Source organism: Acinonyx jubatus, chromosome A3 (genome assembly GCF_027475565.1).
Source record: "Acinonyx jubatus isolate Ajub_Pintada_27869175 chromosome A3, VMU_Ajub_asm_v1.0, whole genome shotgun sequence".
Taxonomy (NCBI): domain Eukaryota; kingdom Metazoa; phylum Chordata; class Mammalia; order Carnivora; family Felidae; genus Acinonyx; species Acinonyx jubatus.
The window spans coordinates 89880108-89892697 of NC_069388.1; the positions used below are offsets into that span (position 1 = coordinate 89880108).

Consider the following 12590-nt stretch of genomic DNA (forward strand, 5'->3'; position numbering starts at 1 on the left):
TCCAAAGACACTCCTTCCTTAGAAGTGATATGCCACCAATAAATGGGACATCGTAGACCCTAGATATGGATCTTCATATCTCTCTTCCTTACTAGACACCCCCATGTTAAACTGTCTTCTCTCTTTATCCCTCCTAGAGCACACTGTTCTTTCCCAACATAGCATTTACCAGAGTTTGTAATTATGCATTTCTTTGTGTTTTATCTCTTTAATGTCTGTCCCCTAACAACTGTGAGCTCTAAGAAGGCAGCAACCAGACTGTTAAGATTCACCACCACATAACCATCGTGTAGCCCGGAGCCAGCCACACAGTAGTTGTTCAGTTTGTCAAATGAGCAAATGAGTGGACAGATGAAAAAAAAAGATTTTACTAATAAATCAAATACAAATGAAAGAACCTAAGGCATCAAAACTGTTACTTCCTGAACATACCAGATATTGCCTCTCAGACCCTTCAGGTACTCCCATGGTCCAGAAGGTCAGACGGGCATAGGCACCACTGATGGTTCTGTTGTAGATATTTGGAGCACGTATACAAACCCTCATTCTTGGAATCAGTGCGGAACGTATACATGGCCCCTTGCTGTATCAGTAAATTCAGACCCTGAAGAATTGGAATAAAGCCACATGTAGGATTATATCATTGAGTCCATGTCTGCACTGAACTATATAATTTCCTGACCATACCCTCCTGAAGAAGGACATCTTCTATTCCTTGTCTGTTGAGGAAGGATGGGCAAGGCTCCTGCAGTTTTTTCCCCTCTGTCTCTAGGGAGAGTGTCCTGTCTGTCCATCACACCCATACCCAGCCAAAGGGTGAGAGACCTGGGTAGGACAGAATAGGGAGGGGTTTTAGGCTGAAATGATCCTTCCCTGGATCACTCCTACTCCAGTAGTACCTCCAATAGTACCAAGGGAACCTTCAAGTTTGAAATGTGACTCTTGAAAGACATACTGTTCACTTTTTCTGAAATCCAAGCTCAAGATCAAGCAAATAATTCAGCTGAGTTGCTGCTTCATGTGGGGGAAAAAAAATATCCCAAAGCCATTTCCTGTGTAACCTTTCTGATTCTGGACCATGTCTCTCTGGAAGCCCCATCCAAAAAGGCTCTCTGTGAAGGTATGTGCATGTCTCTGAAATGTATCCAAGAAGAGCAAAGATGCCATTTCAACCAAGGCAAATTTATGAAGTTGGCAGCCAAACCCTAATTCTAGCCTTGAGCCTCCGGGATGTCAGCACCATGAACTAAGGCAAAGCTGAATTTCTTGTTTAAGTCAAGCTTTTAACCCTCTGTGGTATCTACCTCTGGTCTGAACAACAAAAGAAACCTATGTATTAAAACACAGAGATTGTCTTTGGCTCTAGATAAATGTATCTTCTCAGAGCCTGTTGGACCTGTGTCCTTTAAGCCTGGTAACAAAGCATTTATAAGGAAATGTCAATATTTTCCATTATTAAGAACTTCAATGGCAGAAGCCAAATCATCTAGGGTCATTCTAAGTGTAGGGTGACAATCACTTTATCATGTGCCTTCCATTTCCTGTCAGATCCAAGCAACTCTTTGTCTCCTGCAAATTTACTTACATTCCCAATCTCCTTTCCCTCCACTCAGATCATAGGTCTCATGTCCATTTCAAAGCCAGTGTCCCTCCCTGTCCCCACACTGTGCGGTGAGTCCCTTCCTCTCCAGGCTTTGTGCCATCCACCGTCCTTACCAACCTGGTGTCTCCAGAGCAGACACTAATTCCCCATATGTGATGTGGGGCCCCAGCACACTGTGCTCTCTCAGAGAGTATTTCAAAGACAAATTCAGTAGATGACGTATTGTACGTGGTCTGATATGATCTGGATTTTACCACACAGGATGCTTCACCCCGGGCATTGTGAAAGAAATTTTCTCTACTCCCCCTAACATGTGAAGCACCTATCAGGGGCTTCTTGAAGGATTTCCAACCATCAACATGGAAGTCATCCAGAACATGGGGATAAATATTAAAAATACGTGTGAAAAAGAAAAATGAACATAGAGATACTTCTCCCAGTGTGCACAGTGCATTTGCGGCCCTTCTGTGGGGCCCACTCTGACTCCGTCCCTCCCTTTATACATTCTGACAGGTCTTTCCAGCTCTGAGACACTCCTACCACCCAAAACCTCTCTCTCGTTACTTCCAAAGCCAAGCTTCTGGAAAGAATTGCCTATACTTGGTATCAACACCTTCTCATTTCACATTTGTTCTTTAACCCACCTCATCTTCCAAAGTCTCCTCATCAGGTCACCAATAGCTCCCTAATTCCCAAATCCATGGATATTACACTTCTTGTCTTAGTGGATTTCCACATCATTTGATGTTATTGATTCCTCCCTCCTGGATACTCTCCTCTTCCACATTCCAATCTCTCATCTCCTCCTGCCTCTCTACCCAGCCCCTTCCTGTCGTCTTCACTAGGTTCCCCCCTTTCCCCTCCCTCAGAGACCACCCACTCTCTGAGGCAGTCTGGTACAGACAGGTAGCACAGGCCTGGATCTGATTGCTTGGGCTAATATCCCAAGTCCATGACTTACTACTCTATGACCTCTGGCAAATGATTTGCTGCCCCTGTGCCTCCATTTATTCATTTATAAAATAGTTACAGTAATAGTTTTCCCTGGCAATGGTTATTGAGAGAATTAACACATAGAAAGTATTCAGAACATACAGCATACACTCAATAAGCATCATAATTCCTCTTCCCATGCTCTATCTCTCTTTGGGCACTGAGCCATACCATGGCTTCATTACCTCTTGTCAAAAGTTGGCCCTTGAGCCTTCCTTAAGACTTCTCTCCTAAATGTCAACCTACAAACCGGTTGTCCACTAGACATGTCTTCGTGGCCATCCCTAAGATGCCTCAAGTTCAGTTTGTCTACAACTGAGCTCATCATCTTTTCCTGCAAGTTCCTGCAAGCCCCTCCTCCTCCACCTCCTCCCCCCCCCCCACCCCATTAAGTCTCCTAATGAATAATAGCCCCACTATCTTTCCTCCTGGTTGCCCAGGCCAAAATCCCAGAGTCATCCTAGGACTCCTGCCCTTCCCTTACTCCCCCACGAAATCAGTCACCAAAATGTGTCAACTTTATTACCAAAGTATTTCTTGAGCTTGTGTCCAGTTCCCTGCCCTTATGGCCAATGTCTCAGAGCCTCAGCATTTCTCACCTGATGACAATAAATAACAATAATACTAAAAATAATTTTCACCACTATCATCACATACTGATTACGGATCAATGACAGTAGTAGACACTTCACATACCTCATCATACATAATACCGAACACCATCCATTCAAGAGGGAGGAATCGGGAGTCCCTGTTTTCAGATGAGAAGACAGAGGCTTAGAGACATTTAATAAATAGCCTGTTACACAAAGGTGATATAGATGGAGGTCTCTCTGCCTCCAAACCCCAGGCTCGTTCCACTCTTTAAAGTACAACCGTGTCCCAACTGGTCTTCCTGCCACCTATATTATTCCTCTCCAATATCTACTTTACTGCCAGAGGGGTCTATTTTTACAATGAAACTCTGACCCAGTCTCTCCTCTGTGTGAAATCCTGCAGGAGCTCTCCAGTGCCTACAGAATAAAATCTAAGTTCTTCATCAAGACTCTCCCTGATGTGGTTCCTTTGCCCCTTTACAGATCTGCCTCCCTTGTCTCCATCCATGCCTAGTCCCTTCCTTCCCTGGAGCACACCATGCCTGCTCCCCTGGCCATGTGGTATTCTTCCTGCTTCCTCTGCCTCTGATGTTCTTCTCTTCTCAGCAGCCTGGATGCCTCCACCTCAGCCTCCTACAAGCACGTCCTCTTTGACTCACCTGCTGTCCAAGCTGGGTGTAGGCGCCCCTCCTTTGGATAATTACAACACTCGGTGATAGCCTCTAGCACAGAATTTTAGAGTGGTACCACAGTCACTGGTCGAGCACCTGCTATAAGCCACAGTTCACAGTAGCCTCCAGCAATCTATATCTTGCATTCAGAGAACTTACTTTATTTTTTTAAGTTTATTTACTTATTTATTTGGTGGGGTGGGGGGGGGGGGAATGGGGAGAACGCAAGAAAGGGAGGGGCAGAGAGAGAAGGAGAGACAGAGAATCCCAAGCAGGCTCCATGCTGTCAGCACAGAGCCCAACACAGGGCTTGATCTCATAAACCATGAGATCATGGCCTCAATTGAAATAAGAGTGGGACGCTTAACTGACTGAGCCAGGCGCCCCCAGAGAACTTACTTTAATGAGATGAACAGCAAAATGCTGTAGGCTATCTCTGAGTGTCCAGTGTCCACACTGGATTGCTGAGGTTCTTGAGCAAGAGTATCTTGTCCTTCTCTGTGTTTCCAGGGCCTAGAACTGTGCCTGCCACAAAGGGTGTCAGTAAACACCGACAGTCTGAGCTGAGCAGACACACCAAAGCCACCAAGCTGCCTCTGTGAGCACACAAGCTTCCATCCCCAGGGACGCTCTTCACTTTCATGCGTGTCTTTTCCAGACTCTAAATGTCCAGGTCATTGCTTTCTGTATTTCCACAAAGCCCTCACAGTGCATCCTACTTTAATGTGCAGCGGTGTATAATGTTGGAGAATTCCAGGCCAACCATCCCTGCCCCATGGAACTGGCCCACTGAGGCATGAAAGGACCAAGTCCTCCCAGCAGGAAAGTGTCAGTGCTGACTCGCCTTGCAGTGCTCATTCTGCCCACCCACAGTTTCCCAGTCACATCTCACCTTAGCAAGGAAGGTTGCTGCTGTCAGAGGGGGCTCATCCAAGTGGCACAAAGGATGGGAGCTTCAGGAAAATAATGCATGCATCTTCCAGCAAGAGGCCCTTCCCACCCTCTCCCATGGGCTGCTGGGGCCTGTCTTGTCCCAACAAAGTGAGGGAGTAAAAGGACAAGTCAGCTGTGTTTGTGGAGGTGCCCAGAGGAAGACAGCTTTAGGCAGCCCTTTTGATCAGGGGTCCCCGTGCAGAAACAAGATCCCCTGACATCTGTTCCCTGCAGCTACTGACCATCTGAATGACACAGGCAGGAGGGTGTAGGGCAAAGGGGAGAGGCTTAAGTTACAGCAGGTGTTTTGTAAAAAGCCTGTTTTTCTTCTGAGTTTACGGCTGCTTCTCTGCTGAGCAGCACTTCCGCCTCATCTCACCTCGGAGGACAAAGTGCAAGCTGCCCGGGTGATCAAAAAGGAGGCGAGAGGAGGAGGACAGAGGTGCTGATCCCCAGAGCAGAGAGCTTCTGACTGCTTCAAACCCCTAAGAAGGCAAGGCCTCAGACATCAGGCAGGGGAGACAGAGAAGGGGGCAAAATGAAAACGAAATGGCCATTCCCACCCCCCAATTCACACCCCACAAAACCCACACACCTGTACTTTCCTTTTTGCAAATTAGATTTCCTAAGAGAATCTTCGATGATAATATGACCATCCTGAAACTGTCTGAGGCCATGGGGAAGGGCTCGGAGTCCGGTGGCCTGATCAGATCCCAGGTCTGCCTATTGGCTGTGGGTGGGATCCTGATTCCTCCTCCAGTACCAACCTCAGAAGGTGGTGGTGAGGAGAAATGCAATGAAAGCAAGCAAAGCCCTTCGCAGGGCTTCTCACACCTACCCCAGGGGCTACGATTATAATTGCCTACCAGCCACCACCCAGGGGGCCGCTTTCCCTGGAGGGATCACGTTCCTCAGAAGGGACCACCCTTCCCTCTGCCTCCGTTCCCTGACCATTCCCTGACCATGGGATTGAGTCTTCCTCTGCACCCACGTCTTCTCTGTCACTGCACTAAGCACAGTGTGCTGCATTGGCTGCTTTTCTTGTCTATGTCTCCATGCAGGCCTTGAGCATCCTGAGGGGATGGGATGTGACTTTCATGCTGCGGCATTCGTTCACTCATTTATCACTTACTAAGTGCCTCCTATGCGGCAGGGGGTCACTAAGTGGTAAACAAATGAGGGAAGTCTTGGGATGACCTCCAGAAACACCTATATCAATGGTCTGATCAGCAAGCACATGTATCCATCACCTGTGGTGAGCCGTACGCAAAAGAGGCTGACCTCGGGGTCAAACAGAGGGCTAGGAACCAAACACAGTTCCCAGCCAAGGTGGTCACCCTGGCAGTAGATCTACCAGAGCCATGTGCTGGATTTCCTGTAAATCAGAGCTGATCAATCTCCCCTCACCACCCTTCTCCTTTCCTCCTTCCTCCCTCTGTACCTCCATCTGGAGAAACCTAGCAATTGTGTAGCAATTCTTACAGACTTTTGGATGCCCTAAAGGTCACGTTCAAAAGCCCAGACTCAGGAGGGGCCATCCACACAGTTCATCAGCCAGGGCTTTGGAAAGAAAACAAAACAATCCACAATCACCATTGCAGCTTTGTTTGTGACTGTGGTTTCTCTGCTCACTGGAGATAGTGTCCCTCCCACGGCCCCTGGGCTCTGGTCCCATTGCCCTGGAGGAAACAGGCCAGTAGAGACAGGAGGGAGAGCCATCATTCAAAGAGCTCAGTACACCTGAGCTTAAAATGTCACTCCGTTGTCTCCCAAAAAACAGGAACAGGCTCCTGGAGCATTGAAAAGTTCATCACCACCCCTCCAGGCCCATCACCAGCCCTCATCATCACATACCTTCGCATCTGTCAGGCCCTTTCTTGGCTTTGTACCATGTACATGCAGTTTCCTGTCTGCCACACCCATGCTCACCAATACCCCTCAAACCCAGCAAGCTACTTTTCCATTAAGACCCTCCAACATCCTCCTCTTTCGGAAACGTCTCCTGACTCCCTAGTGGCTGGTGCCTTTCAGCCCCCAGGTCTCTGCTCGTATCTCTAACTCCACTTAATACACTGTGATGACCTGTTCACGTGTCCTTCACACATCACAGACTGTGACCGTGATGATAAAGACCGCGACCTCTTCATGTTCATATCTCTGGCACCCGACACCAACTACTTATCCCATGTGTATTCCAAACCCACCCTGATACTTCAAGGTGCGATCTAGTTTAGTCTAAACCAAATGCCCCTTACAGCGTCAGATTTTCACAAAGAGGCAAACACCAGTGGTAGATTTCACAGGGAACACAGCCCAAGACTAAACAGGTGAGGTGTCTTTCCCTAGAACAAACACACAAGTAGGAACCAGCTTCATTAAGAATCTGCCTGCTGGTCAGTTAAGAGGTAATACTCAAGGTGGCGGCCAAGGTGTGATGTCAGAGACCTGAAAACTTGGCACTGGACCTGACATTCCTGTTTTGGGCTAGTTTACCTACTGGACCAGACCTTAAAAGCCTCAGTAAAAATGCAGGTGATGCTCCCAAAGATCTTGGATCCAACATTTTTACTCCAGTCATTAGCACCCAGGGGAATCTGTTTCTCAGATCAGCCAGCTAGTAACCCAGGCGAGGGGATAATGCCAGGAGGCAGTTAGAGTGTGGGGTGCAGGGGGACGGCGGTACCCCAGGGGATCTGAGGGGTTTCGAGCTGAGGGACAAGGAGGTTCTCCCCCTGCTCCATCCTCAAAACCAACCTTACTGGAGTATTTCTGTGACCCCCAACAAAACACAAGGCCTTGCACATACCAGGTAGCCTCATCCCACTGAAGTTGGGGGGTTGACTTGCCAAAACAAGCAAACTCAGGGGGGCCACAGCTATGGAAGAAGCCAGAATACACAAATGTGCAGGTTATTTATGCAAGGCCATCTGGCCTACAGAGCAAGTGACCAAGGGAACACAAGGAAGGGGCTCTGCTTTCAAAGGCAGTGCTGCATTCAGGGAAGTAAAAGATTCCAAGTTGGTGAAGTGATCAGCTGTAAACCTCCTATCTGACATCACACATAACTCAAATAGGAGGTCAGGGACTGGTTCCAAACCTGGTTCTCCAAAACCCTATAGGGGGCATTAAATTCTCTTTACAAGTTTACTTTTAATATATAAATGGTCCTTATAACACTTGGAGAGAAAGTGCACTCTGCATTGAATCAAATGTAAGGTAGGAGACCCAGCTGGTGGCATTCACCCATCCATTGTACCTTCACTGATTGACTTCACCGATATTTATGTGCTAGGTGCACACTGCAAAGGGCACGTGCTTGAAAAGGACAAAGCTGGAGTCAGACGGTTCCTGACCCCAAATCTGCACCTCTCTCCCCAGGCAGGTGTACTGACTCCATATCCTCCTCCCCAAACAGGAAATGCTGTCTGGACCCTAACCTTAGGGCACACTTAAGGCTCCATTTAGCATCAAGTTCACTGGTGCTGGCCCTGCACTGTGACAGAGGACTGACCCAGTGTCCTGTCTCTCTGAGGATGGGTTCCGGGCAAGGAGGAGAGGAAAAGAACAAGAGTTGCAAAAAATAATGGCACAATCTTAGCTCACAGGTGTGGTATGAGTAGAAAAGCCAGTGGACTTCTGCTTTTATTAATGCACACAACTAACCCAGCTCATGTTTACTGACTACTTATTATATGTGGAGGACCACATATAAGCCTCCTGCCTGCACAGTGCCAAGAGTCTAGTTGTCTATGTGAATCCTGGCCCTACCACCCATTACTGTGTGACTCGGGGCAAACTACTTAGCCTCTCTCTGCTTCCATTTCTTTGTCTGGCAAACAGGGCAATACCAGTTCTAACTTTAAAGGGACGTTATGAGGATTGAATGAGTAAAAACATAAAATTCTAAATTTGAACCATGTCCGGCATGGAGGTGGCCATCAGTATTAAGATGAACAATTATTATCTCATTAGTTAGTTGCACCAGTCTGCAGAGAAGATAAGACTATTTCTTCCTCTTTTACCAATAAGGCTTTGAGAGACTGAGTCAACTTGCTCAAGGTCACAGAGTTAATAAGTGGCAGAGTTGGGATTTGAACACAAGCAGCCTGACTCCCAAGCCCACAAGCTTAACCACCACCACGAGTACAGCACTGTGCTAGTTCTAGGTACGCAGAGACCAGTGTGGGGGTGAACAAAGGATCCCTATATGGTAAACACTACAGGAAAGATATATTGAAAGAAAAAGGCAGAGAAGGGCCAGAGCTGGGGCAGCTGGGAGCAACAGAATTGCTGTAGGAACTGAAGAATGCTCCACACAGCACAGGACTTGAGCTTTAGTCTCGGGGAATGATGAGGAATTTGTCAAGGAGGAAGAAGGGCATTCCAAAAAGTCAGGACCTAGAATAGCAAAATAGTAAACTGGGTGGTAAGGCAGGTGCCTCAAGATGTGGAAAAAGGTGAGGCTGGGAAGGTAAGTTGAGGTCTTACTGTGAACAGCCATGTGAACCAGTGTTGGAGGTAAGATGATACTCTGCAAGATAGTGATTCTCAAACTTAATATGCACAGGATCTACCTTTGGTGCTTGTAAAACATGTGCAGATTCCCATCCCTTCTGTTAGCACTGGGGAGCCGACAAGGGTACTGAGACAGCGTAGTACCGTGGCCTGCTGTGGTTTTAACAATAGAATTCTGGCACTGGAACGCAAGGAGATTTGGGGACAGAGGCTGGTACAATCGGCCAAACTAGAGCAGATAAGAGGATGAGAGCTGGGAATAATAGCACTCTTCATGAACTGATACATTACACTAGGGTGTCTCAACCTCAGCACTATTGACATTTGGGACTGGGTAATTCTTTGCTATGGGGGGTGTCTGTGCATCACAGGCTATTTAACAGCATCCCTGGCCTCTGCCCACCAGATGAATAGCATCCTCTCCCACTTACCTGCTGACAGCCAAAAATGTTTCCAGACATTGCCAGATGTCACTGGAGAGGCAAAAATGGAAACCCCAGTTGAGAACAACTGCTTTAAACCCTCCCATCCCTACTTTACAGACAGGAGCTCCAGCTGTAGAAAGACACAGGAAGGCCCCAGCCAGGATCCAAACACTCCAGTCACTGATCTTAACTGCCTCTCGGGAAAGAGACTCAGGTCAGCCTTCTGGGGCAGAATTATGTATTTCTGGAGAGACCGGATGATGATTAGAGGTTGAAGGAGTGAGGGTCAAAGATGAAACCTCAGGGCTTGGCACTGAACTTTGAGCATAGTAGGAACTAAATAAATCATTTGGGTTTGAAAAGCATCAAGTTGCATTTGCTCAAAAAAGAAAAAGTCTGATCCTCCATGGTGTGAGCCGTTGGGAGGTGATGAGTTCCTGCTCACTCCGGATAGAGGAACCCTGTATAGGGTTGGATATGGGATATGTGGTATAAACCAACTGGTACCCAAATCCTGGCTGGGCCCCTTCCCAGCTGTGTGGCCCTGGACACATTACCTGACCTCTCTGCATCTCATTTTGCCCGTTTGCAAAATAAGGGTAGAGTCCCTACTCAGAGGCTTGATGTGACCACTCAGGCAGTTTAAAAGCAAAATGGCAAGCTAGCACGATGTGGTTGGCCCTCCTCTCCTTCAGAGAGATATCCTCATTACTTCCATGCCTCCTGTGTCCGGGATCCCGTGCTCCCCTCACTCCTTACAACCGTGGGGAACCCGGACAGAGCACCAAGGAGCCGCCTGCGCCCTTTTCCACCTCCCACTGAGGCTTTAGGGGGCGCCAAGAGCCTTTCCACTCCCCAGTAGGCTATGATTCCGGCGTCCTGGGGGTCGCCAAAAGCGCACGGCGAACTGGGTGCCTCCAAAAGGGGTGAGATCAGTGAGTTCAACGTGCGCCACAGAGATTTGGGGCAGGTCCGCACCCGGCAGGCCCGGGGTCAAAGCCAGTCGCTGCCGCGGGCGGGCCAGGTCAGCCCGTGCTCCCGGAGGCGGAGGAGGACAGAAGCGCCGAGATTTGGGAAGAAAGGACCCGCTCTCCGAAGCCCGGCTGCAGAGTCAGAGAGCTAAGAGTTTGGGGGTTGAGAAAAAGAAGCTAGGGGCGGGGGAAGCAACAGGAAAATTGGAAGAGGAAGCAAAAAAGAAAGCACTGGGAAGCAGAGTTCCCTCGGGGACCCAGCCTACAACACCTGGGCAGGGGGTCAGGAACAAAGGAGCGGCTTCAGGTCAGAAGTGCTCTGGGTGCTTCCGAAGAGGGGGCGCTCGGGGGACGCCCAGGCCCGCTGAGGATGCCTGGCGCCCCTGCTCCCGGGGCGCGCTCTCGGGCGCCGCTTACCTTCGCCGGGGCCGCCGGCGCGCACTTCCGGGGGCTGCGCTCGGGGCGCGCGGAGCCGAGCCGGGGGACCCGGAGCCGATCACCGAGGGAGGGGAAGCGGCAAAGCGGTGCCCCGGACTTGGGCTGGCACTGACGCCTCGGAAAGAAATCCCAGTGGAGGAGCCGCCAGGGCTGGCACGGGGCGCGGGGTCCTGGCCTCGGCGCTCACGGGCGGCCGCACCGAGCCCCGCAGACGCTGGAGCAACCCGAGTCAGTGGGAGGAAAAGGTTGTCTCATTTCCTTCGGTCTCCCCCCTCCTCCACCCCCTTGGCTCCGGACCTGCCCTCCCTCTCCCCCGCCCCCTTCCCCAAGCCAGCGGCCCGTGTGGGCGCTGGAAAGACGGGAAACCTGAACGGCTGCGGCGTGCGGCGCCTCCCTCCACGCCAAGTTAGTTCACGCTCCCCAACTCCTGCCTGCCTCCCCACGCTTCCGACCCACTCCAGGGCCGCGGAAGGTTCCCCATCCGCCGTCCCCACCCTGTCTCAGAGCTCTAGCCTTTCCCCCTGCTGGGATGAGTCGAGATTTGAAAGCAGACCTCCAAGCTCTTGCCAGCATCCATCTCTCATTCCTGTCCCGTCGCCTGCTTTGAGCCCCCTATTAAACCACCCAGCCCAGAAGACAGGATATAGGTACTTACTTTGTTAAATTTGATCAACTCCCCCCCCCCCCCAATCGGGAAGTTTAAAGCCTGATGCATAATCTCGAAGGAATGTTCATTTTGATCAGAAGGAGAGCGCTGAGGTCTTTGTTTGGCCTTGCGTATTCAGAGTTGAGATTCTGTTTGTTAAATTCAGCAACTATTTATGCAAAGCCTGATAGGCGCTGAGCTGGGCGCTGGCAACGCAGAAATGAATCAGAAGGGCATGTTGTTCGTGGACCATCGTCCTAGGTGACTAGTACAAGCAGAGAGAAGCTCCAGGGATGCTGTGGTCTCTTAAGAGATAGGTCATTAAAAACAGCTTGGGCAGAGGCTAGGAGGAATGAGAAAGCCCCATCAAGAGGCAGTCTAGCAGAGAACATGGCCGGGAGTGCGGAGTGGTGGCGGGGGAGGGGGAAGAGAATGTGGATCCAGTACATCAAGAAAGGATTCGAGCGGAGGAGCCGCAGGGCAGGGTGCAGTGGGGTGGAATTGACAAGAGACGGGGACCAAGAGCTGCTGGGGCAGATGGGGAGACGATGAAGGAAAGAAGTAACTTCCAGACCTCTGGCTGGAGTAACCAGTGGCCAGTGTATGAAGAGAATCCAGGGTGCCTTCTAGAGCTGCTACCCTAGTGGACTGGCAGTATTAATATCAACTGGGAGCTTGTTCGAAATAGGTACTTTCCAGTCCCACCTGACCTACTGAATCAGAATCTGCATTTTAGCACGATCTCCAGAAAATCACATGTGCGCTACAATTTCGGAAGCACTGCTTTCTAGACCACTGC

General features: G+C 49.7%; 1 protein-coding gene across 1 annotated transcript in view; it reads right to left on the reverse strand.

Annotated features, from left to right (window-relative positions):
• Nucleotides 1-11195, reverse strand: part of EVA1A (eva-1 homolog A, regulator of programmed cell death) — a 46513-nt gene extending 35318 nt beyond the window's left edge. Inside the window, exons 1-2 of the mRNA XM_053200820.1 lie at nt 11125-11195; nt 9743-9784 (exon numbers count right to left, since the gene is read on the reverse strand). The gene's annotated coding sequence lies outside the window, so the exon portion shown is untranslated. The remainder of the gene's footprint in view (nt 1-9742; nt 9785-11124) is intronic.
• Nucleotides 11196-12590: the final 1395 nt, after the last annotated feature.